Source organism: Periplaneta americana, chromosome 11 (genome assembly GCF_040183065.1).
Source record: "Periplaneta americana isolate PAMFEO1 chromosome 11, P.americana_PAMFEO1_priV1, whole genome shotgun sequence".
Taxonomy (NCBI): Eukaryota; Metazoa; Arthropoda; class Insecta; order Blattodea; family Blattidae; genus Periplaneta; species Periplaneta americana.
Window position 1 is genome coordinate 15,691,668 of NC_091127.1, and position 24,685 is coordinate 15,716,352.

Here is a 24,685-nt window from a genome sequence, read left to right on the forward strand (position 1 = left end):
TATATGGATCATATGAGGAGACAAATGTACAAATCTGTACATTTTAACCTGATTTTATACTATTTCTTTTAAAACTTTTAACCTGTTTTTGTGATTATCTGGTGATTGTATATTTATTTTGTTTATTCTTACATTTATTCACATTGTAGTGGCCATGTATTATATATATATATATATATATATATATATATATATATATATATATATATCTACTCTGACGTTGTCTATGGCTGTAAATCGCTGGATGACATTAAATTCATCTATCTATCTAATCTATCAAAGAGGAAGGCAGAAAATAGGAAAGATTGGAGAATGTTGAGTTTGCAGTGAAAGATCTGCCCTTAGGTAGAAAAGTAGGAATGAGAATGAATGGTGGATAAATTAAGGGATAATCACTGTTCCAGAACAAAAAATTGGATTGCGGAATTTAAGAGAGGAAGAACTGTGATCAGAGGTGAACATCGTGTTCGAGATCTGTTTCTGTGACTACTTCTGAAAATATTGAAGCCATTATAATATTTCTGAATTCTTGTTATGTTTTATTCGATTTTAATCTTATTTCCATTATTCCTTGTCATATGGTAACCACAAAAGTTGTGGAAGTCATGAATTAAAATAAATACCCAATCCCAAACAACTGGTCAAGCCATGCTTAACGTTCCAGGACAGTAACTTCTCTCCAGGTCTTGATACTGGACCTTCAAAGTTGTTCCAAAATTTTCGATATGTTAAGTTTCAATATAACTAGTGGCTTGTGCAGCAAATGATGCAAACTAAGTTCATTAGACGTTCAAATAAACATTTTTCAGACTTATTTTCAATGAAGAATACCAGACATTCTGAAAGATATTTGCTTCCATAATAATGAAAGATACTCTCTCTGGAGCCAATACTCAAGAGAACCACGCATATAAATATCTACACCACACCGCCATTAAATATATGAAAAAGATCCAACCCCACTTGATTAATAACTATAAAAATATTTGATTTTTAATAATATTATTATCTTACGTAAGTTTTATAGCTTTCAGTAACATATACTATATAGCCGCCACTCAGTAAAATATAGAAATCAAAATCTAATTTAAGTTATTCTCTACTTCTACTTATATAACCCAAAACGTTTCACTTTCATATCATCAATATAGCATTAATATGTATAATTAATGAAAAATAGTTACATCGCGGCATTAACTACAATAATATTTCATTTCTAATAGTAATAATGTCATCAAACCACCTCAAGTTTTGTAGTTTTTAATATCCAATACACAGCTGTACCCAGAAAATTATACACCACAGAATCGAACCTGTAAATTATTTTTAGTAAGTTAAGTTTGTAATAACCAATTTAATTTGAGCTCTAAATATTCAACATTCTTGCAGATCATGCCCTTCGTGTAATATTGTTTACTGTTTTGTTTTTTTCTGAAATGCAACACGGCCGACTTGATGCTCGCTTCGCTTCTCCTGAATGCAATTAGCTAGTTCTCAAAACTGACGACACATGGATTTTGGAAAATAGGAAAATTATGTAGGAAAATTGACATTTCACTGAAAAATACTTTTTTTTCCGAAAAACTTTGGGTTCCAAGCTTCAAAATGAGGGGCCATTTATTAAAATCCGTTCAGCCGTTTTCCCGTAATTTCCATTACCAGTTCAAATTATATATATATATAGAATATATTGGAAACCAAAATTATCATTCAGAAGTGTTGGTTTTATTTTTAAAACAAAATGCGCAGATTTGTTAAAAATACATGTGAAGATCTTAGACTCTATTGCGATCTTGAATATTCTGATAATCAATCTTGAAACGTGCGTACTTACACTTATGAATTCCACATTCTTATATCTTTCTTGCACATTGCAAGAAAACTTTTCTCGGACTGGGTAAATACAGGAGCAACATAACACTTAAAACAGATGCACAATGCTGTTTTCCACTTTCAGCTTGTCTCGCTTGTTGTTTATTGTATCCGATGAGACAATACAACATTAGCTAACCTAACCTAACCTAAACTGCTATAGATCTAATAAATTATACAAATATTTCAGTCATAATGTAAATTGTTCGTGTCCTTTATTTCACTTAAACGATTGTCTTCTGTCACTTGCGACGGTATTATTGTTAAATCTTGCCTCCCGTCATTTTCGTTGCTCTCTTGTTTTCGGACGGCGCACAAGATGGCTGCGAGAGTCTGAAAGAAAGAGAGAGAAGATTAATTTTGCAACAAAATTCAAAAATTGTGATTGAGAGGTTTCTCAATGTGTGTGTGTGTGTTTTTTTTTTTAGTAAGTAGTCTACACGAGTTTTTAATAACTCTTTTCCATCACAGAAGTACTGGAGTATTGATGGAAATCCCTCTGGGATAGGTCAGCCATGAAGGCTCATTCACAATGAAAATTAAACATAATGTAAGCGTTAACTTAAGAATATAAACGTTACGGTAAAATCAAGATCATTCGCGATGGGAAGATAAACATAACAGCAAACATACTTGGTAACCATGGAAACATAACAACGATGCCATTTCCTCATATTCTGTCGTATACTTCAGGGCTCCATGATTGTGTTCTGTTTGCAAATCACGTAAGCATAAGCATGAAAGTTTGGAGTTTGCAAACTTTCATGTTAACGTCTTACGGTAATGTTTATGTCAATGCTTATGTGAATCATTGTGAATGATCCCATTTGGTAACCTGGGCGCAAACTTCTGTGTTTATGTTACGGTTATATTTAATTTTCATTGTGAATGGGCCTTTACTATTACTTATCTTCAACATAGGCACCAGCTTAAAAGAGTAAGATTACCTCAGCTTCTTTCTATAGAACAATTACACATGATTCATCAGATTTTAAGCTGCTGAATAAATAAAAATATAACACTTATGGCCGGATTGTCCAAGTATTGTTAGAAGACTTAACGACTGTTAAACCTTCAACAGTTTGTTAAATACAGTTTTTCCATTTGTTCAACACCAGTTTGGCTTAACAGATTCTTAACCGTTTGTTAACTTTAAATGTAGGATTTCAGGCCGTTAACTCATTTAACAAACAGTTAAACATGGCGGATAACACCACAGCTGTTCAGACAAAAGTTGTGAAAGTAACATGTTATGTTTCTCTTTGACGAATGTTTAGAGTAAGGGACAGTTTCACCAAGCTTCAGTAAATCAGTCCAAATGAAACATTAACTAGTACTGAACATTGAAATATTTACACGATTACGTTTGTATGTGAGCTGTGTCCGTAGAATTCAAGCCTAGCAGCTATATGTGCCTCGTCGCGCTGGTTACGTCATGGTTCCCAGATGGAGTAGTCAGTAGCGTGTTGGCTTGCTATCCCAGGGGCCCGTGTTCGGTGATAACTTTTTTTTTAACGTAACTAATTTTTATACATGTTCCCTTTCTTCATTTTTATATTTTTGTGTAGTGGAACTTATTATTTCGTAACTCTGGCTCCACTAGGAGAATTTAAAAAACTCTTGGGAGATCAATTTTCTTCCCGAAATAAAACAAAGATAAACAAACAAATTAAAGAAAAATAAAAGAAATACACATGTGGATCTAATACATTGTCCACATGCCATCGGCATCTATCACTGCCTGGCATTTTCGGGGCATTGAGTCCACCAGATCGCGGAAATAGTTCTGGTCCTTAGCGAAATCTTCCCAGGTAACCAGAACTTGATCCCAGAACTGATCTGGATTTTGAGGTGGGATGTCTCGATATTTGTCAATCATCTTTTTCATGCTTTTCCGTGAACCGTCTTTGAACGTTTATGGCGGTGTGTGCGGGGTGATTATCCTGCTGGAAAATTAAATTTCCATCGGAAAGAAAACGATTATAAATTCCAAAAATCCAGCTCTTTCGCTTATGTTTTAAAGCCAGTGCAAACATATCTTATCGCTAGCTATAATATAATTCTAATAAATGAAAGTTGTTATACCAATTAAGTTTTGTTATGTTTGAATGCACATTATGTATTAATTTACTAATATTTCTTAGGTACCGGTATGTAGTTATAATAATCACTTTCATGTCTTAAAATAAAACTCAGTTGTATGTTACCTAGTTGAAATAGGCCACTTGTTTCAATTCACTAGCTACTATTAACTCTAGATTCTATGTTACTAGCTCTTCAACTATAGCCGATGTCAATAGTGCTTCAAAATACGCAGTGAGTAAATAATAAAATGTTTCAGCAGCAATTGCTTCTTTAGGACGAAATTACATATAATTTATACATGAACCTGAATTAGAGAATTTTATATGATACGGAATTCTCCTCGGAGTTTTCTGTACAGTTGACTACACACACATTCGTGTAATTATTGTCACCTGGTAGTCATAATGCTGAGATTTTTCTAAACAGAAATTCATATTTAGCATTATAAAATGTAACCATACATAATAATTATTATTATTCAATAGCAGTCAATGCAACTTTCATTTATCAATTCTCTGTACTGTATGAATCATGGCTACTGTAATAGGTTACGATTTTACACATGTTTCATGACTTACTCCATAGTACAGAATTTAAATAATAATATCAGCCAATAAGAAGTTGTCTTATATATGCAAAATCATTACCAACTGCTGTTGGGTAGTTAGAATAGTATTAACGACAGTTAAAGTTAAGTGTTGGTTATTTTAAACAAAATTATGTTGGAAAAATGGAAAATATCTTAACAAAACGTTAAAAATAAACCAGCTGTTAATTTAACATTTGTTAAGCCAAATTAAACATTACTTGGAAAAACTGGCCATTAGAATAATGTATGATACATCAAAATGAACAGAAACTGTCCACGTTTCGGACACATCTTCACAAATGTTCGATGTGGCTTCCTTTCGTTACACGACACACATTGATGCAATATTGAAGTTCTTTTTTTTAGTTTTATTTTACTTGATTATTTAACGACGCTGTATCAACTACGAGGTTATTTAGCGTCGATGGGATTGCTGATAGCAAGATAATATTTGGCGAGATGAGACCGAGGATTCGGCATAGATTACCTGACATTTGCCTTATGGATGGGGAAAACCTCGGAAAAAACTCAACCAGGTAACCAGCCCAAGCGGGAATCGAAGCCGCACCCGAACGCAACTTCAGATCGGCAGGCAAGCGCCTTAGCCGGCTGAGCTACGCCGGTGCCTTTGAAATTCGTCCCATACGCGCAGTAGCATATGTAATGCGATCCTTGAGTTCAATCAAAGTTGCTTGTAGTGGTGGCACGTACACTATGTCTTTTACACACCCCAAAGAAAAAAATCACAGGCCGTTAAGTCGGGGGATCTAGGAGGCCACTGTAAGAACGCTAAGTCATCTTCAGCGCATCGTCCAATCCAACGGCGTGGAATACTATGTTCGGGTAGCGACGAAGTTATTGGAATTCTCAGTCATTTGAGGAAACAACCATTGCTGCAGCATATCGATAAATGACATATCGGGTCTCCGTGAAAAAAAAAAAAAAGAGGACCGTACATCTTTGATTTAGACACTGCAGCAAACATATTCAGTTTTGGATAATCTCGTTCATATTGCACTGTTAAACGTGGTTTTTCAGTAACCCAGTCATTCGCTCCACTGTTTCATTAGAAACGCTTGGGCGTCCACTGATGTGAAATGGTCAAAACAAAGGATGAATGAGCTGAGAACCAAGTCTTGCTGTTACGTTGAATGGCTGATTATTAGGAGCATCTTGTTTCAACTTTGAAATATGATGACCAGTGGCGAAGTTATTAAAAGACTTATGAGGCTTAGGCTACCCAAAAAATTTGAGTTATTATTACTAGTAAGTAGGCCTATAAGTTCATAATAACGATGTATTGTAACACTTGGTTTCACTCCGATCCTGCCCTATATTAAATTCACTGTTGGCAGTCATTCCAGTATGGAGAAAGCAGTGCGAGCAGCGAGGGTTATGGGGTTAGGTACAGCTTAGCAATAAAATTTTGGAAATATTCATCATTTTTTCCTCCATTACTGTATTTTGTACAATAATGAAAATTATTAGTATGTGCAAAACACTGTCCTTCTGCTATATGAAAAAAAAATAATTTTACGATTTAAAAAAATTATTTCCTTTTTTTTTCTTTTTTTTAATTCAGTTCAATGTGCAGTGATGATGCATTTCCCACGTAACTCAAAAACTATCCAACATTCTGTGGTGAATTTTTTTGTGTGTATGTATGCATGCCATATCTACAATATGATGCAAGATCACTCCTCTACCTTTGATAGATTACCTGATAAAAATAAATTAATTTTAAGAAATGGTCAAATATCAGTATTTCTATTACACAAAGTAAACAAAATATTATTTATTGAGGAATGCAGTTTAAAGAGCATGATATTGTAAACATGAGTTTCAGCAATAAACTAAAAGAGAGAGAACATGAAAAAGTTAACAAGTTTTTGAGTTATGAGGGAAACGCTTCATCACTGCACAGTGAACTGCCAACATTTTGAATTAAAAAAATATATATATAATTTTTTTAAATCGTAAAAATATTTTTTTTTCATATAGCAGAAGGACAGTGTTTTATACATAGTCTACCGTACCAATTTTCATTATTGTACAAGATATAGTAATGGAAGAAAAAAATGTTGAATATTTCTAAACATTTTACTGCTGTAAGCTGTACCTAACTAAGGAAAAAAGCCTCTAAAGGCATGGCTACGACCTTGACTCGTAAGCTTGAGGGGGGGACAGGGGAGGGGATATCGATTCGCTACATCTCCGTACGGAACGAGGCTAGCCTTCCGTCACAATATTACGTCGCGCTATATTGGTGTTCTCTGAAAGCGCTGCGTTGTTGAGTTTAGTTTAATCAAAAGTGCATGCGTGTGTATCCATCCACTTATCTGTCTGACTGTCTGTTTGGCTACCTGTCAATCTGTCTATCGACCGATTTTGTTTTTTCTGTCAATGGTTTTCGTACTCCCGTCGGAATTTATTCTGGCTTTAGCATATAGTGGGACTCTTTTACGACGCAAGTTTAATATACCTCCCCTTCAAACATTATTGAATATCAAATTAGTAAAGACACATTATAGAATGCATCGAACTCATGGCTGTGGAGTGCAAGCAACATTGAAGCTGAGCTATACCGTTGCTTACATCCAGGCCGACTGAAGCGTAGTTCATTATTATTTACGGAAATAAAAGTTTAATTATCTGCTACCGATATTATCCGTTTTTTATTCGTTCACCAGACGCTTATACTTTGGAATTTATTTCGCTGTACGGTTGTAACTTAGAAATATGTAAACAGAACGACAGAGATCCTAGAGTGTACAGCGAAATATGTCGCAAATATTTTGTATTAAATTTAGTGAGCGGAAGACTTTGATGGCGGCATTATGTGTAATGGATGTGTATATTGTATGTCAATATCTCTGTAGCGTATGACTTCTTGTGTAAACTGTATCAGTTACTCTGTATTTTATGTTCCTTTTCAAACGAGAGGCCTTGCAGATTGTCTCACTCTGCCAAACTTCATCTCACAAGAAAGAAATGCAGTGTATATTAATTTAAAGAGCAACTGGTTCTAAGGACTACTTACCGAATGGTACTTTCGATTGATAGAATCTGTTATGTGAGAATTCGAGTGTGTATAATTGCCCAGGCAACAAGTTTTATTTACACTCTGTCGTACGGTTAGGGCCGATTTCACCAACATGTTACTAATCCATAATTAACTAATTGTTATTTAACTTAAATACGGAAGCTAAATCGTATTTAATTCGTTTGTATTTCACCAAAATAATGCGCATTTAAAATGAAGTTCATTAATATAATTCTCAATTAAGTCATCATGGCCTTCGGAATCCTGTAGTAAAATTGTAATTTCGAAGGCCATGTGCATTGTTGATGTAAGCAGGGACCTATAAAATGAGTTAATTTGTTATATTACAACAAAATGACGTCATAAACAGAGGTAACCTCAAAACATAATATTAAAATCATCGAAAACAAAAAGACGGGTGGGCAGAATTTAGAAGAAAAGACGAAAGGTCGGAAATAAGTAGAAATAGATTTCAACAACAAGCAAAATGAAAAGACTTCATGGATTTGCGCTATTCCAGTGCCTTCAAATGTAATATTAGGACTACGTGATAAATTTGTTATTTATATTACTTTAGTTTCCGTATTTTAGGCAACCGAAGATTGATTAAACGTTTCTTCAATAAATGTATAACGTAAATAATATTATTAAGTACTTAACTATCAGTTGGAAATTCTAAACCACCTTCTGTACTATTCAAAATATACAATGCTGATGTTTTACTCATCCTGAACTGCATCTGAAAATCTTTTTCTTCCATTCTATTAAAATAATCTTTTCTTTCGGAAATTTCCTCGCTCGTCTTGGTAATAAATCATCATTTTCAAATGTCAAGCCCATTATTCTCCTCGCCATGATGAAAATTATTGTCGTTAATGCAGGATTAGTTATTTAAATGGCCAAATATTGACAAATTAACTTAAATGTAGTTTAATGAGAGTTTAAAGCCCAATTTGTATTGGTGAAATGCATTATCCTTTTAAGTCTCAAGACTCTAAGTAACAATAAAAGTTAAATACGGTTGGTGAAATCGGCCCTTAGGGCACTAACTCTAATTATAAGCAGGTTTTACATTGCTGCTCGGTTCCTTAAACTTCAAAAGCGGAGAATACGTCATCTAGAGATGTAATATTTCGGCACGAAGCAAGCGTGCTGAGTACAATGCGTGAATATATTGTAATATTTAAATAATATTCAAAACCTACACACAAATAAATCACATATCGTTATTCAAAGACAACTTGGGAACCGAAATTTCCCTGTTGTTTGTATGTATGAGTATGCATGAAGTCAATAAATATGTTTATCAGGTTTCCGAACCTGATCTTTGAATAAAGTTATATCACGTTCTAGTATATACAGTCACGAAGCTCAATACGTAGGGAATATGCATCCATAGATGCTAACCACTAGGATCGCTACTATCGCCTCATTACAGACAATGCGAAACAGCGTATTCCGAATCTCACCGGTCCGGTGGCATCAATGACGTCACGTTGCAGCGAAATAAGGAACAAAACTGCTGGAAGGATCGATGCTGTCATGGCGACTGTACAAGTTGTTGTCTGGCTACGCTGGCAAAATTTTGCGAAATATTCGTACTCCCATCTCGTTCAAAGAAAAGATAGCATAAACAACTTATTTCTTGAACCGGTAGTAATAACTGGTCCGTTGACATGTTCGCTCATAAGCCGTTAACATATTGTTTTTACGTTGTGCTCATTACAAACAATACAGCAGAACACACCGCCATGACACAACAGTGCACGATGTTATTCATCTGCTAATTCCCGCCCTATACAAGAACCAATCAGATTCACTGATGGCGGCTGATGGAGACTGCCACCACCTCTGCAAGTTGGTGGCACCGGTGCGACACCGGTGGAGCATCAATGACGTCATCGGTGGAATTCGGAACACCGTGATGCCATCGGATTGCTCACCGGTGAGATTCGGAATACGCTCAAATAGTACCTGCACAGTCTATTGTTCCTAGTACCGTCACAACTCAAGCTTCGTGACTGTATATACTAGACTGTGGTTGTATCTAAGATCAGTACGTAGCTGAACATAAAGTATATAGAAGTCTGCTCATGTAACTGTTGCGGATTTATCCTTGATGCCCATTGGCCACGTCTATAGCTATATCACAGACATAATTTAGGCTACTATTGAAAATTAATGCTATGAGAATGTATCTGAGTGACATATGGCATTAAAATTTGGAACCTATTTCATTTCGTTCCTTTGTTTTGCCTTACAGAAGACGAAAATGTTGACTGCCATTGTTCGGATGTGCGCCAGATTTCGGAAGACCATACTTCTGAACCAAGAGTAAGAACATCAAGGAGCAATATTTCGTTTTTGGTGAGTGATATAAGAATTTTTACGTATTACGCTTAATACAGAGATAGCTAATATTTCAGTGGAAGCTGTCTATGTGATTATTGCTCATCACTGGACCAAGTTCACGCGTTCAAATCCAGCCTAAAATTAAAGAATCCTCAAGCTTTCGAAGTCAGGATTCTTAACTTGAAACCTTTCCGGAAGAAAGTAAAGCCAGAGTTTTCGTGTTTCAGGTATGTGGCACGTTAAAGAACCATAAATAGACAATTAATTACAGTTCTGGCTCAAATTTTCTGCTTCATCAGTACAGCTTATTTGTAGGCATGTGGTGCTCAAATCAGAGAAATAGAAATTAAAATCAAGCGCTCTTGCAAAAGTTCGGAATATTTATGTAAAATCGCTAAACATTTTGTAACTCTCACAAGTGGGTTAACAGAAGTAACCGGCACACGACTGCAAAATTCTGAACCGTTTTTTTTTTTCTTTTGCTTCTGAATTAAATACTGGCGCTTCATATTCCTGAAAATGTATACTGGCATATTTACAATTTTAGTCAAGTTACACAATGAACTTTCATTAATTGTGGGATAGCATGTTAAATAGAATCCCTGGGAGTTAAATCTCTTCGATTTGATTCATGTTGTGGTATTGTACCCTACGCTTTACGCATTTCCCAATTTATCAATTATTTTATCATATTATGGATGATACTATAATGGTTAGTCCATTTCTTAAACTATCCTTAGAAAAGACTAAAAGAAAATCATTTAGTATGTTGTTTGTATGTTTATTCAAGAGTCCGAGGACTGGTTGGAACCTGTTCCTCAAAATATGAAGATACAGTTTCTTTTTTCGGATTGTTCACAAAAATCTTTTATAATATCTGTGGTAAAATATCTGATTTTAATTTATATATAAATTTACCGATAGAATCGTTGCCCAGGGTGCGCCATAGGAGGCTGGTCTACGTTACACCCGCAATGAGATGAGATGATGGAGATTTGTTAGGATGCCACATGGGAACCGTAGCTCCCGGATAAAACCCCTGTGTTACCTGGACCATGGTCTTGCCTAACACAAGTTATAAATCTGACATCGAACCCGGATCTACAGTATTATAAGCCCAGCCCTCTAGCCACTAGACCATAGTGGTGGCTAAGTCAATTAATAGTAATATACGTTACAAGGGCGGTATGTTGACGTTTTCATGGTCGAGGAAAAGTTTGAAAAAGCGAAACGTAGTTGAGCTTTTTTAATTTCCGAGAACATGAAAACAAACATACCGCTCGTGTATCGTACATTATTTTGTGCGAAGATCGTTTATTACATACCTGAAAGACGAATTTCTAATTAGTTGCAATGAAATCTCCATGTTGGTTTCTGTTTAATGACGGCAACTTCGGAACACCAAAATATCTTTCTTCAACATTGTTGCTATAAAATGTTTTCTGTGTTTACTATACTCTAGCAGGCCGTGATATACGTCTGTCTTTTTTTTTCCCCCAGTCTATAAATGCGAACTTAAAACAAACGGTAAGGTTATGTAATGATTTATTTTTCATTTTAATATTTTAACAATATTATTTAGGCTATATAACATATTGCAGTAATAACATCGGGATCTGGAATCTTGTTGATTTTTTCACGGCTTCCTTAATGTTACTTGTATCAGGAATGCAATAAGTTTCGTGGAGTAGTAGACTTTACTTAATTTTTGCAAATATTTAAAAACAATAATTAACATTGCAATTTAGGTGAAATTGCAGTGGTAAGTTTCCAATTTATAATTATTACTATGTTAAACGTCTCTGAAAATAATATGTTAAAAGCCTAAAGCAGTAAAATGAATGTCGCGCTTAAGCGGTAAGAAGAGGGAATTTGTTATGTGTGTTACGTTGGGAATACTGAATGTGGTATTTCACACTTACCGCGTATTGGTTCTGTGCGGAAAACAAGTAAATACGCACGATCTCGCACAAAATAAATTATGCGTTTTAAGTAGAGTTGGCAACAATGAGTAGTAAATGTTTACTGTGCTCTGTCACCAGTTTTAATTTCCTTTCTATCACATGAAGAGCGAATAAATTTGCTTTCTGAGCATGCGTGCGGATGCTATCTTTTACACATGGCTTCTTGTAGCCTACATATTAAACCGTTAATGTGCTACACGATTTTAGCAACGAGTCGACGAACCGGTATATGCTATGCTTTGGTTAAATGGTTCTTTTGTTATGTTCTTTATATGATTGTTCATTTTGTTGCTAGGGTTACAGCAACATAAAAAAGTAGGCCTAAATGTAACTGTACAATATTTATTGCAACGGCACCAAAATATACGCAGAATTTAATTCTGAAAATAAAAGTGTGAAATATAGTGAATAGTAATGCGTTTCATTTTAATTATATAAGTTATAGCGAACGTAAATCACTTAAATCAAAGTGTGCAAAAGCAACATTCGAAATAAAATACCTGCACAATTGTCGGTAATATCTCGGCTTACAACTGAATGCAATTTTGTAAGAGAAAACAAAAAGAAGTTCTTCCTCCTTCCGGAAAAAATTATCATTTTCAGAAAACTACTGTATAGTAGTGTCTGAACCAGTGTCGAAGATTCATTCATACCCGAAAGAGGGAGATGGGATTTTTCAAGGAAAGAATTCAAAGTACGACTTAACAGCTGGGGGGAGGGGAACTGAGGATTCTTTACGTTTTTAATTGGTTATTTTACGACGCTTTATCAACTGTTATGGTTATCTAGCATAGGTATGAATAGGTCGATGGTGTTAATGCCAGCACCGAAAGTTACCCAGTTAATAGGTTGAGGGGGGAAAACCCAGGAAAAACCTCATCCAGGTAACTTGCCCCAACCAGGATTTGATCTTGGACCCGCTCGTTTCACGGTCACGCATGCTAATCGTTACTTCACAACGGCGGATGTTTTAAGTTTATGACATATGAATGCAACTTATGGTATTCGGGTTATTAATTAAAAGAATGCTTAACTGTCTTCCTACGAGTATATAGGCCTACATTAGATTATGCAAAGATTCAACTTGCAGTGTCTCTTCTAGTATGTTCCCATCTGCAATATGAAAATCTTTCTACTAGTCGTTATCGTTGACTGTAACCCAATTACCAGGAATAATGAATCAGACTTTATGTTTGACAGAATTTCAGAGAAGTCTTAGCTGACTGTATTGAAAGTAAGCATCCGTTCGTAATACAGTTGCATCCACTTTACAGACTCCAATATGTTGCTTTTATTAGCGTTTTTAGGGATTTACTTCCAGTGAAGACTGGATTTTTCTTCTCCTCAAAGCTTTCCAGAACGTCTCCGGTGTGAGCTCAGACTTAAGGTCTATTCACACATCTCCGGGACGTGACGGTGCTTTCCGTGTCCGTATCCGTCCTTTCCGAGATGATTTTTTCACGTCTGTTCTCACATTTCCGTTCCGTGCAGTTGTAACTCGGTAGGATTTTTCAAAGGATCCCCAGTCGGTCTCTTTTGTTGCTAGAAAAACACAGTGTGTACGGAGGAAGTCGTAACACTTCGTGTCCATACGAGGCTGCGAGCAACTCCACTGCATGTTTCTTACTAATATTGACTGATTTGATTTCCTGCAACATAACTCCCTTGATGGATGGATAAGGGGTTGGGCATGGTAATATTATTGTGCCTCATAAAGTTAATTATATCTAACATTGCTGTTCATCTATCATTGCTATCTTGGAATTGTAAAAAAAAAAACTAAGGAATTTACAAGACTTTCAAACAGCAAACAAAACACTTGTTTGAACATGTTAAGAAAGATTGCAATTAGTGTTAGCATTCAGGGGAGAATTGGTAACATTTATTTATGTTTGCCTCAGAAAGCGTAAAAAGAGATTACCCCATCCCCCGAGTGGACAGAAAAGGTTGGGGGGACCGTCTTACTTCAAAAGGCAACCGCTCAGCTCAGAGAAAGCACGTAGGCGGGAAGAGAGTATCACGTCCGTGAAAACAAAAAAAAATATCGGTGGCGAGCGAAACGTTTTGCCGGCACGGATCACGGAGAAGCACTGAACGTGTCGGCGAATGCCGTTGCCGGAGATGTAGGAACGCACCGCTTTGTCTGCAAGGCGACGAAATTTTATTTTCTCAGAAGATGCCGCCACGTCACGGAGAGCATCGTCACGTCCCGGAGATGTGTGAATAGACCTTTATACCGGATCTTTTCCGGGGGTGAAGGAGCCGGAGGTGGTGCTGATCAAATCACCTTCCAGTCCCGAGGGCAAGAAGGTTCTGGAGGTCCATCTCCAATCTCTCATTGCTCAATGGGGTGTTGGTAAACGCCTTTACTTTATACTATTGAGAATTATGGATTATATGGTGCGTCTTTTAAAATAACTTCGAAAATGTTCTGACAATCATCAGAACCACCGGCGTGGTCTAGGGGTGAGGAACAGAACTCCAGCTTTAAGGCCGCGCGGTTTGGGACTGGACTGCAGTCCTGCTTGGACTGAATACTGAGGATCTTTCACTGTAGGGCGAATGAGTGCAGTCAAAGAAAAGCCGATTAGTAACGTCTATGGGAATTTGCAGCGCCCCTATCTCGTCTGGTAGGTACGTAGCTGACTACTATATGGTAGGAGTAGATGCTCTGCTCTGACCCCTCGTGTGGCTGTAGTTCTAATGGAAAAAAAAATGCGAAAGTGAGGTAATTTCATGGTGAATATTTGGACTCCTGTCGCCGAAATACCATACACTATTGCTATCACCAATTGCATCGATATCATGTAACAGCGCAGTTGAAAACTTAAACAGCATTGTTGAACATCATTAAAAAAAATCAACAGGCACATAGCTTTACTCTGCTGCATATTTTTACGTAGAACTACGTGGGTACGATCACCTTTCTATGCTGCACATATTTACGTAGGAGTTGTAGACAAACAGCACGCGAAACAAGGACAAGGAGAACAGGGGGAATTCAATGAGTATAGGTGAATTCAAGGATTACAAGGGAAATTTGAGTACAAGAGGAATTAATGAAGTGAAGGGGAATACAAGACGAATGCAAAGAAAATGGGACAACAAGAAAACAAGGGGAATTCAAAGATTACAAGGGAAATAGAAGGAGTAGGCCTACAAGGGGAATACAAGGAGTGCATGGGAATTCGAAGATTACGAGGGAAATTTAAAAAGTACAAGGGGAATGCAAGAATGAAAAGGGGGATACAAGAAATAAGGGGGATTCAAGGAGTGCAGGGAAATTCAAGAATTGCAAGGAAAATTCGAGTACAAGGGAAATTAATGAAGTAAAAGGGGAATACAAGAATGAAAAGGAGAATACAAGAAAAAAGGGTAATTCGAAGATTACGAGGGAAATTCAAAGAGTACAAGGGGAATACGAGAAGAATATAACAAGGAAAAGGGGAATAAAACACAAGGTGAATTCAAGGAGTGTAGGGAAAATAAAGGATTACAAGGGAATTTCGAATACAAGGGGAATTAATGAAGTAAAAGGGGAATACAGGAAGGATACAAGGAAAAGGGGACAACACGAAAACAAGGGGAATTCAAAGATTACAGGGAAAATTGAAGGAGTACAAGGGGAATACAAGAAAGAAACGGGTAATACAAGAAAATAAGGGAATTCAAGGAGCACAGGGAAATTCAAGAAATACAAGGGGAATACCAGAAGAATGTAACAAGGAAAATAGAAATATAAGAAAACAAGGTGAATTCGAATACAGGGGGATTCAAGGATTTCAAGGGAAATTCAAGCAGTACAAGGGGATTACAAGAAAAATGGGAAACAAGAAAATAAGGGGAATTGAAGGATTACAAAGAAAATTGAAGGAGTACAAGGGAAATACAAAAAGAATGCACGAAGGAAAAGGAGAATACAAGACAATAAGGGGAATTCAAGGAGTACAATGGACTTCAGGGATTACAAGGGAAATTGAAGGAGTACAAGGGACAAGAAGAACAAGGAGAATGGAAGGATAACAAGAAAAATGCAGGGAGAACAAGGAAAATATAAGGAGATCAAGGGAAATACAAGAAGAACAAGGGGGTTTGCATTTTTATGTAGCGGTCGATTCCTAATCCCTCCATACTTAGAGAGTAGAAATAACTAGTTCCACATCATTATCATCAGCTGGAAGAAGCGTTGGAACATAAGTAGCAGTCTCTTGTTTAGCGATTAATCAGATTCAGCGAGGTGATGTCACAGTGTTAATGGTATAATATTGTTACCCGAAATACTAGAACAATCTGTCTGTCTCACGTTGTACCATTCACCATATGTGATATAATTTTAAAATCCTGGACTTCTGGAGATAGGCTATCAGTCAAAGGTAAACTGGAGAGAGTATTCGGTGTGGGAGGAAACCAGCTTGTGATTTGAATTCGAGCTAAAGCAGCTCCTTTGGCCCACTCTCCTTCCACCTGTTCGTTGCTTGTGGTGGGCGCGAAGTGGCAACGCCGGCGGGCCGCAGCTGCTAATGTCATTCATTGCATCTCCGATGGGAACGTCTGGATGTAGCCTGGCTCTCACGACATGCAGTCGAGCGGGACTCGAACCCGACTCCTCCAGTACGGCTACAAACTGTCTCCGAAGTTCAACAGTTCTTATCAAGTCAAACGAGAATTGAGGTGGACAAAGGCGGTGTGGATATGGGTGGCTACAGCAGAGGTTTTCGGTGGGTTAGGGACTAGCGTCGTGCATTGCAGGAGCTATGTTCGGTTCAAGTTTGTCGAGTCTGGCGAAGTTCGATATTCGCCGATGTTCGCTCTGCAGAAAGAGGCCTGTCGTGTTTGTTCCACCTTATTACTAAAAAATATTCGCTGTCCTTCACTCCCATCTCTTCATGTTTTAACCGCTTAAGGATTTTAGCACAGATCTTGCGATTAGTTTTTCATATAAAATAAGACGAAGTTTTAAATGTCTTGGTTGCCTCTCTCATGTTCGAACATTGCAGGACACTACTAGGGACCCCTCTCAAGTTGAACCTCGCCCAGCAGAAGGGACTGGAGCTCCGAGCCCTGGGTCGTATCAGGTACATGTCCAGGCTTCGAGACTTTGGACCCGATACAATAACTTTACTGTGCATGCACTATAGGTTGTTGACTCGCTGCAGGTAGATAGAGATGTGTTGAGGTAACAACGTTGCTATTTAGAGTAGAGTACGGTAGTATGGGGAAACACACATGTGTACATTCTGAACGTAAATATGCATTACATAATGATAATGTCAAAAGAATGTGAAAATCATTTATTCTCCTGTCTTTTATAAGCATTTGTGTTTAATTGTACACAGTGTTAATGGTGCAAATAAGCATGTAGCAATTTTAATTTCTTCATTTATCCTCTTGGTCGTCTTTAGGATGTGCAGTTACAGTACCGAATTGCAATGTACCTACTACAAGATACATTTTCAGTGTCTCAAACATAAACCTTTTTCGGTTATCTGCTAAACATAGTTTGTAGTGTGAAAAGCTGCGCTCTACGTCGCATGACGTGATAGGAGCAAAACGAAAAAACCTATCATCATTGCAGTCGCTAAGAGACAGTCCTTTATTCTCGGGTGACTTTATGTCCACCAATTTGCTGTTTATGTTACACAATGTTCCATATCCGTTATTTTTTACATAAAATTGATTTCCACTTCTGTTTTACACGTTCAGTAACCGGTGTACTTGATGCATCATTTTCTAAATTAATTTGAGGGCTTCCGGCATCTCTTGCTCTGACTTTTCTAATCGTGTAATAGTTTCAGACACAGTTTGTATGAAAACTAAATTATTCGTCAGAACCTTCAAATCCAGAGCGTTTTCCTTTGCGTAATTGTTGGCATTCGTTCTACAGTACCCCCACCCATTGTACACTTTACCACTATACTCAGTACGCCGTTATGCGGATCTCCCACTGAACTGCTCTATTGGGTCCGAAGTTTCGAAGCCTGTACTTGTATAAGAATGAGACCTGGCTGTGACAGGCGTAGGGTAGGATGGTCCACCTGCCAGCATCGGATTCACAAATGTCACCAAGGCCACCTATCTGACTGGGACAATCATCATATAAGTAGGTTAGCCTATATAATGGATCAAGTTAAGCCTAAATGGAAGAACCCGTCCCAGATCAAACCCTCGAAAAGCGAGTCCAAGTCAAGCCAAACATTTTTACGAATGAGCGAACCATCTATCGAAAGTATCGAATCAATACTCGTATCAGATAGGACTACTCGTCCGAGGATAGGACCTGGCTGTCAAGGCTCAGGTAGGATGATCCTCCTGTCAGCGTCGGATTCACGAGTGTCACTCAGATCATCTGTCGGACTTGGACAATCGAATATGTGTATTCGGCGAAGAATGGGAGAAAGTAATCCTAACCGCAAGGATCCGTCCGTGGTCCGGTCGTCGAAGCCAAGGCAGTGTAGACGTGCATATTTTCGTCCTTTTCGTCCACATCCCGAAGTGGACATTGCTTGATCTGTGTCAGAACGAGGAGACGTCACTATAACATAAGTGTTCAGTAGGATGTCCATGTTTTGTTGAATGATTCATCGCCGAGGAAATGTAACACTGGCGAGCTCCAAACATCCGCGCAGGCTGGAATGTCAGACCAAGGAGCTCATGTAGGTCGCCCAGATGTGTGTCACCTCGTAGTGACGTCACACTATCTGTCTGCAATTCAGTAGACTATTGTTAATCCGGCCATTCTTTGCAGAATGGGGTGCTGGATTATTGAGAGTGTTCAAAATGTAATTAAATTTAATAGAGGAACTTCGGGTATTATGGAATACCATTTTTGTTTTTGTTAAGCATTTAAACATACTTACTTACTTACTTACTTACTGGCTTTTAAGGAACCCGCAGGTTCATTGCCGCCCTCACATAAGCCCGCCATTGGTCCCTATCCTGAGCAAGATTAATCCAGTCTCTACCATCATATCCCACTTCCCTCAAATCCATTTTAATATTATCTTCCCATCTACGTCTCGGACTCCCTAAAGGTCTTTTTCCCTCCGACCTCCCAACTAACACTCTATATGCATTTCTGGATTCGCCCATACGTGCTACATGCCCTGCCCATCTCAAACGTCTGGATTTAATGTTCCTAATTATGCCAGGTAAGGAATACAATGTGTGCAGTTCTATGTTGTATAACTTTCTCCATTCTCCTGTAATTTCATCCCTCTTAGACCCAAATATTTTCCTAAGCACCTTATTCTCAAACACCCTTAACCTATGTTCCTCTCTCAAAGTGAGAGTCCAAGTTTCACAACCATAAAGAACAACCGGTAATATAATTGTTTTATAAATTATAACTTTCAGATTTTTTGACAGCAGACTGGATGATAAAAGCTTCTCAACCGAATAATAACAGGCATTTCCCATATTTATTCTGTGCTTAATTTCCTTCCGAGTGTCATTTATATTTGTTACTGTTGCTGCCAGGTATTTGAATTTTTCCACGATAAATTTCCAATTTTTATATTATTTCCATTTCATACAATATCCTCGTCACTAGACAGTACTGACACAAAGTTATATGATTAGTGAATATAATAGGCCTATGATTTGCTTGACGTCTTTTTAATTGCTTTTCATAGCATCAACTGAATAACATAATTTTATGTTATGTAAAAAAATGACCAATATAAAAAAATGTACATTTGTCGGGTAATATGGAATACAAAAATTTTTACATGATAATGTTGGCTTTTATTTAAAAATAGTTACTAGAAATGTGTTAAATAGTCGGAAAAGCCTAAAACTCTAAATGAATACTTGAAATAACTAAAAAGTGTATACAAATATTAAGTAGGCTATAGTCAAAAGGAGGATAGCAATGATAAATGAAAAAGGAGCATCTTCTACAGACCTCTGAAAGAAGAACTAAGGAAGATAATAGTGAAGTGCTTTATGTGGAGTGTGGCATTGTACGCGGCAGAAACATGGACATTACGACGAAGTGAAGAGAAGCGACTAGAAGTATTTGAAATGTGGACATGGAGAAGGATAGAGCGTGTGAAATGGATAGACAGAATAAGAAACGAAGCTGCGTTGGAAATAGTGGATGAAGAAAGAATGATGCTGAAACTGATCAGAAAGGGGAAAAGGAATTGGTTGGGTCACTGGTTGAGAAGAAACTGCCTTCTGAAGGATGCACTGGAAGGAATGGTGAACGGGAGAAGAGTTCGGGGCAGAAGAAATCAGATGATAATAGTACATTATGCAACGAGCCTATAATGATAGTAATTAAGACGCTTGCGCTCGTTTCATAATTTTCATACGAGCGTCTTAATTACCATTGTAGCCAAGTTTCATACGACTTTTTATGCTCGACCATATTTCTAACTTGAAATTATTCAGAAGTATTCATTTTATTTGTATCTGACTGAAGATCGGAAGTGACCTTGTGCATAGCTCGTGAATTGTGAGATTTGAGCAGACGCGAAAGTATTGATTTCTTTCCGAGGAAAAATAATGTCATTGACCTTGATGTAATGTAGAGAATAACATGAACTAATTTTGGTATAACCTGGAAATTGATTTAGAATTGAAAAACGAGATGACAAATTGAATTTATGTGAATATTATTTACAATTGACGCTAATTATTATAGTAACAGAACATAACCTTCTGCGACAGTATTGGATTTCTAGCCTCCGTGACGTTTCCCTCGTGTTTTGATTGCATATCCGAGAATAATCGAAAACCTGAACTTTAATGAATAGGTGTAGTTTAATGACATGCATTAAAGGACTGCTACCAGGTGTATAATTACTACATTTCGGTATGGTCGAGCATAAACAATATTAAGATATTTGGATCATATGAAGAGACAAAGAGGAAGGCAGAAAATAGGAAAGACTGGAGAATGCTGGGTTTGCAGTGAAAGATTAATTCAACTTCACAGTTAAACAGTGATCACAAAAGAGTGTATACAAGTATGAAGAAAAAAAGTTCCATTCATACAGCAAATTGCGTGACGTCTAAAAAGTCGTAGAATAATTCAGTTTGCAAGTCAATACACCATTGCTCCCTCATCTCCATGGTTATACAATTGAAAAGCGTTAATATTAAAAACGAATTCATCGCAGGTGCCGTTGTCACTCAGGTCTGTCCGACAATGGGCGATGTCCGTGTTGAGCATTGCCAACCCTGCAAGGGGATTTCAATGATATCAGAAACGCTTCCACTCGCTTTGAAGTCATGCCATGAGGTGATGTATATTTTTGAAATTACCTCCTCCCACCTCTCCAACCTCATCCTCGGTATTGGCGTAAGTCACTCGGCACCCGCATCTCAAAGAGTGGCGCTGCGGTGCTTCAAAGTGACGTCCGCCTCAAATAAATAACCGGTCTTCAGCGAGTTCATCACCTTGCTCACAAAAGCCCGACGTTTGACATGCCCTCGAGAAATAGGCCTACTTTCCAAGCTTATCCTCATGTTGGCTGTGATTCCTGATTGGTAACATGTTCTTCGAAATCATTCCCTGGCAGCCACAGATGAAGCTCCTAGAAGAGCTGGCCTATTCCAGAAGATACTAATAGAATAATCTGGGATATTCAACAGTGATTTTGAAACAATAACACCAACGTTTCGGAACTACTTGCAGAATCTATCACCAGGTTTGCCTGCTCTGCGGTTGTTATGTCTGGCTAGTCCAAACAATAAAATTGGATTGGAGTTCCTTCGACTAGCTCCTTATATGACCTCACATCTGGGGGGTCTACTGGGTGAAATGAATAACCACCACCACCACCACCTTTTTCAGGCATTAGCCTTATAGCCCGTTACAGCTTCACAGATCCATCTTTTCCTTGGCCTTCCAGTACTCCTTCCATATGGCTTATACAGAGTGTTTCCGAGATGGTGTTACAAACTTTCAGGGATGATGGCGAAGGGCACATGTAGGCTATCAATTTGAGATAAGGAACCATGGTCCGGAAATGACCGAGTCGAAAGTTATAAGCAAAAATAGTTGTGTGGAAATGGAATTGTAATTTGGTACCACGTGCCCTCCTTCCCTTAACCTTTGGAACAGTCGTGGAGAAATGGTATGGGCCGGATGTCTCCTACGTGGGTACTTATGCCCGATACAGTCTGTGAGCTTGTCTACTGTTCCCATCGGCTCATCCGTATTCGAAAATCAGGTCTGCTTATTCCGCTCTCCTGTACTCCTCCATTTCACTAGGACTGATCGACTGGACACTGCAACTTGTACACATACACTGCTGTCTACAGACGTGCATATCAGGACCGACCATGTCCGTTACACATTACGCTATCTGCATTGCTTTAGTGTAGTTTTCTGTCCCCACCCCTCAGACAGCGCACTGAATGGAATACTGTAAGTAGACAACGTAAACAATGTCAGATGAATACGCATAAATGGTGTACAGAGGAATAAAATTATTTCATTTCCACAAAACTATCTTTGCTTGTAACTTTTGACTCGGTCATTTCCGGACCAGAGTTCCTTATCTCAAATTGATACATGTGGCCTTCGCCATCATCCCTGAAAGTTTGTAACACCACCTCGGAAACACCCTGTATTTTAACATGTTATATGGCGTTCTATTTTGTGAGTATTTCTACATGCGACTTCCATTTGCTTTGTATCTGTTAGTTTTTGAGCTCCTGTACGGCTATATTTATGTAATTCTGGTCTAATATCTTCACCTTTTATTATGTATTTCCCTATACTATCTTGAACTACTTGTAGAAATCATATTTCTGCTGCTTCAGTTTTGCTTATATCTTTTTCTTTTGTGTCCACGTTTCAGTTCTATACAGGGTGTTTAAAAAAGTATCCAATATTTTAGGAGATGTATGCATCAAAACAAGAAAATAATGTCTAATAAACATGGATCCTACAACACATACTTTCTGAGATCTGAACACTTGTTCGTAGGAGGTGCTCAATGTGACGTCCATTCGTGGCAATACATTCCTCTGCCCTTCGGCATAAGGAATCACGTACTCTTTGAAACCGACCTGGTTGTTCTTGATAACCAAAAGTCTAGGGGGATTTAGGTTTGGGGAACGAATACGCAAAGGTGTGGGGCCTCCCCGATCAATCCAGCGGTCCTGAAATGTCAGCGTCACGTGTTCACGCACATTGCGGAGAAAATGTGCTGGTGTGCCATCGTGCATGAACCACATCTGTAGTCTTGGCTGACATGGCACATACTCCAGCGAAGTAGGCAATACGTTAATAAGAAATTCCTGATAACGAGCCCCAGTTAATCTCTGTGGTAGCACGTATGGCCCTTAATTTATCGCCAAGAACGCCTGCCCATACGTTGATTGAATATCGGTTCTGATGCCTTATTTCTTCAACTGCATGGGGATTTTCATCAGCCTACACATGTTGGTGACGAAAATTCACAACGCCATCTCTGCTGAACCCCACTCATATCCGCAACCAAACTTTTGTTTTCAGTATTCCTTGCGACGTATCAGTAGTCCATTAACTACGGTATGATTGTCTGGTAGTCTGCTGTATTGTAGGGCAGAGGAATGCATTGCCATAAATGGACGTCACATTGAGCACCTCCTATGAACAAGTGTTCAGATCTCAGAAAGTATGTGTTGTAGGACCCATGTTTATTAGACATTTTTTTTGTTTTGATGCATACTATCACCTCCTAAAATATTGGATACTTTTTAAACACCCTGTATAATAATTGAGGGAGTGCCATAACATTGAAAATCTCAACTGAGTTTTCTACCAATAATTGGTTACGTTTCCAGAGACATGGCGTTCACATAGGCCCATTAGTGACGTTTCTTGTGTCAGCAGGAAGGTCAGTGTTATGCCTTGCTCAGTCGTGTCAGTGCAGAGCTTCCAAACGAAGTGGAAACGTGAAAGCTAAATTTTTAAATTAGGCCTATAATGTACAATCCCCTTAATTCTCTTATCGATTCTCTCAGTGAAATATAATACGTTTCATAATTATCTTCATTATTTAAAAATAGACAATAGCTGGAAAAGCTAGATAGTTCAATGCTGTTAGCGTCGATTTTCTATCACAAGTGTGCTCAGGCTATTGCCTTAGTAGCCTATAAAGAATTCGGAAAAAGCAGCGTAACGGCGTAAGCTCTGGAGCCATTTCCTTTCTGTTGGATCTGTGAGGTGGCTGAATGGCATGGTGCTCAGTTATCGATGCTCGGAGCCCCTGCCCTGCTCGGCTACAGTAGCCCCGCGTGTTTATTTATTTGTAGACAGAAGGTAGACAAAAACAGACACCCATTATGGGAGGACATACACGGGATAAAATTTCCCTACGGGCACAAAAAATCCCGTCGCGATGCGGAGACTGAAGTAAACATTCACACAGTGAGTGTCTGTCGTGCGGAGTTGCCACGCTGGCGCGGGTTCGAGCCCTGCTCTCAAGACCTTAACCTTCTAGGACGGATTAGGCCTTGCAGTTCTGCGAAACTGCGGGCTGCCATTTAAATTCGCTTCGATGGTCTTCATCAAAGAGACGGATTTCACTTCCCAGCTGATCTTGTGAGACTTGGGATCAACGAAATGACTGTGGAGAAGATTCTAGACGCACTACAGCTCATGCGCCATCATCCAACCAATTTGTCATCATGTTCCCACTGTCATAACATTATATTTCACACAATCTCCCGGCACAACATTGGCGACTTCATATCTAATAACTATCTTGCACATTAAGCGACAAAATTTGAACATAATACTGTATACACTCGTGTTTAACCCAGATAAACCCAAACATT

At 38.1% G+C, this 24,685-nt stretch overlaps 1 protein-coding gene across 1 annotated transcript in view; it reads right to left on the bottom strand.

The window, feature by feature from the left end:
* Positions 1 to 1,941: 1,941 nt before the first annotated feature.
* LOC138708844 (twist-related protein 1-like) overlaps positions 1,942 to 24,685 on the bottom strand; it is a 65,255-nt gene continuing 42,511 nt past the window's right edge. The window contains exon 3 of the mRNA XM_069839080.1: positions 1,942 to 2,205. The gene's annotated coding sequence lies outside the window, so the exon portion shown is untranslated. The remainder of the gene's footprint in view (positions 2,206 to 24,685) is intronic.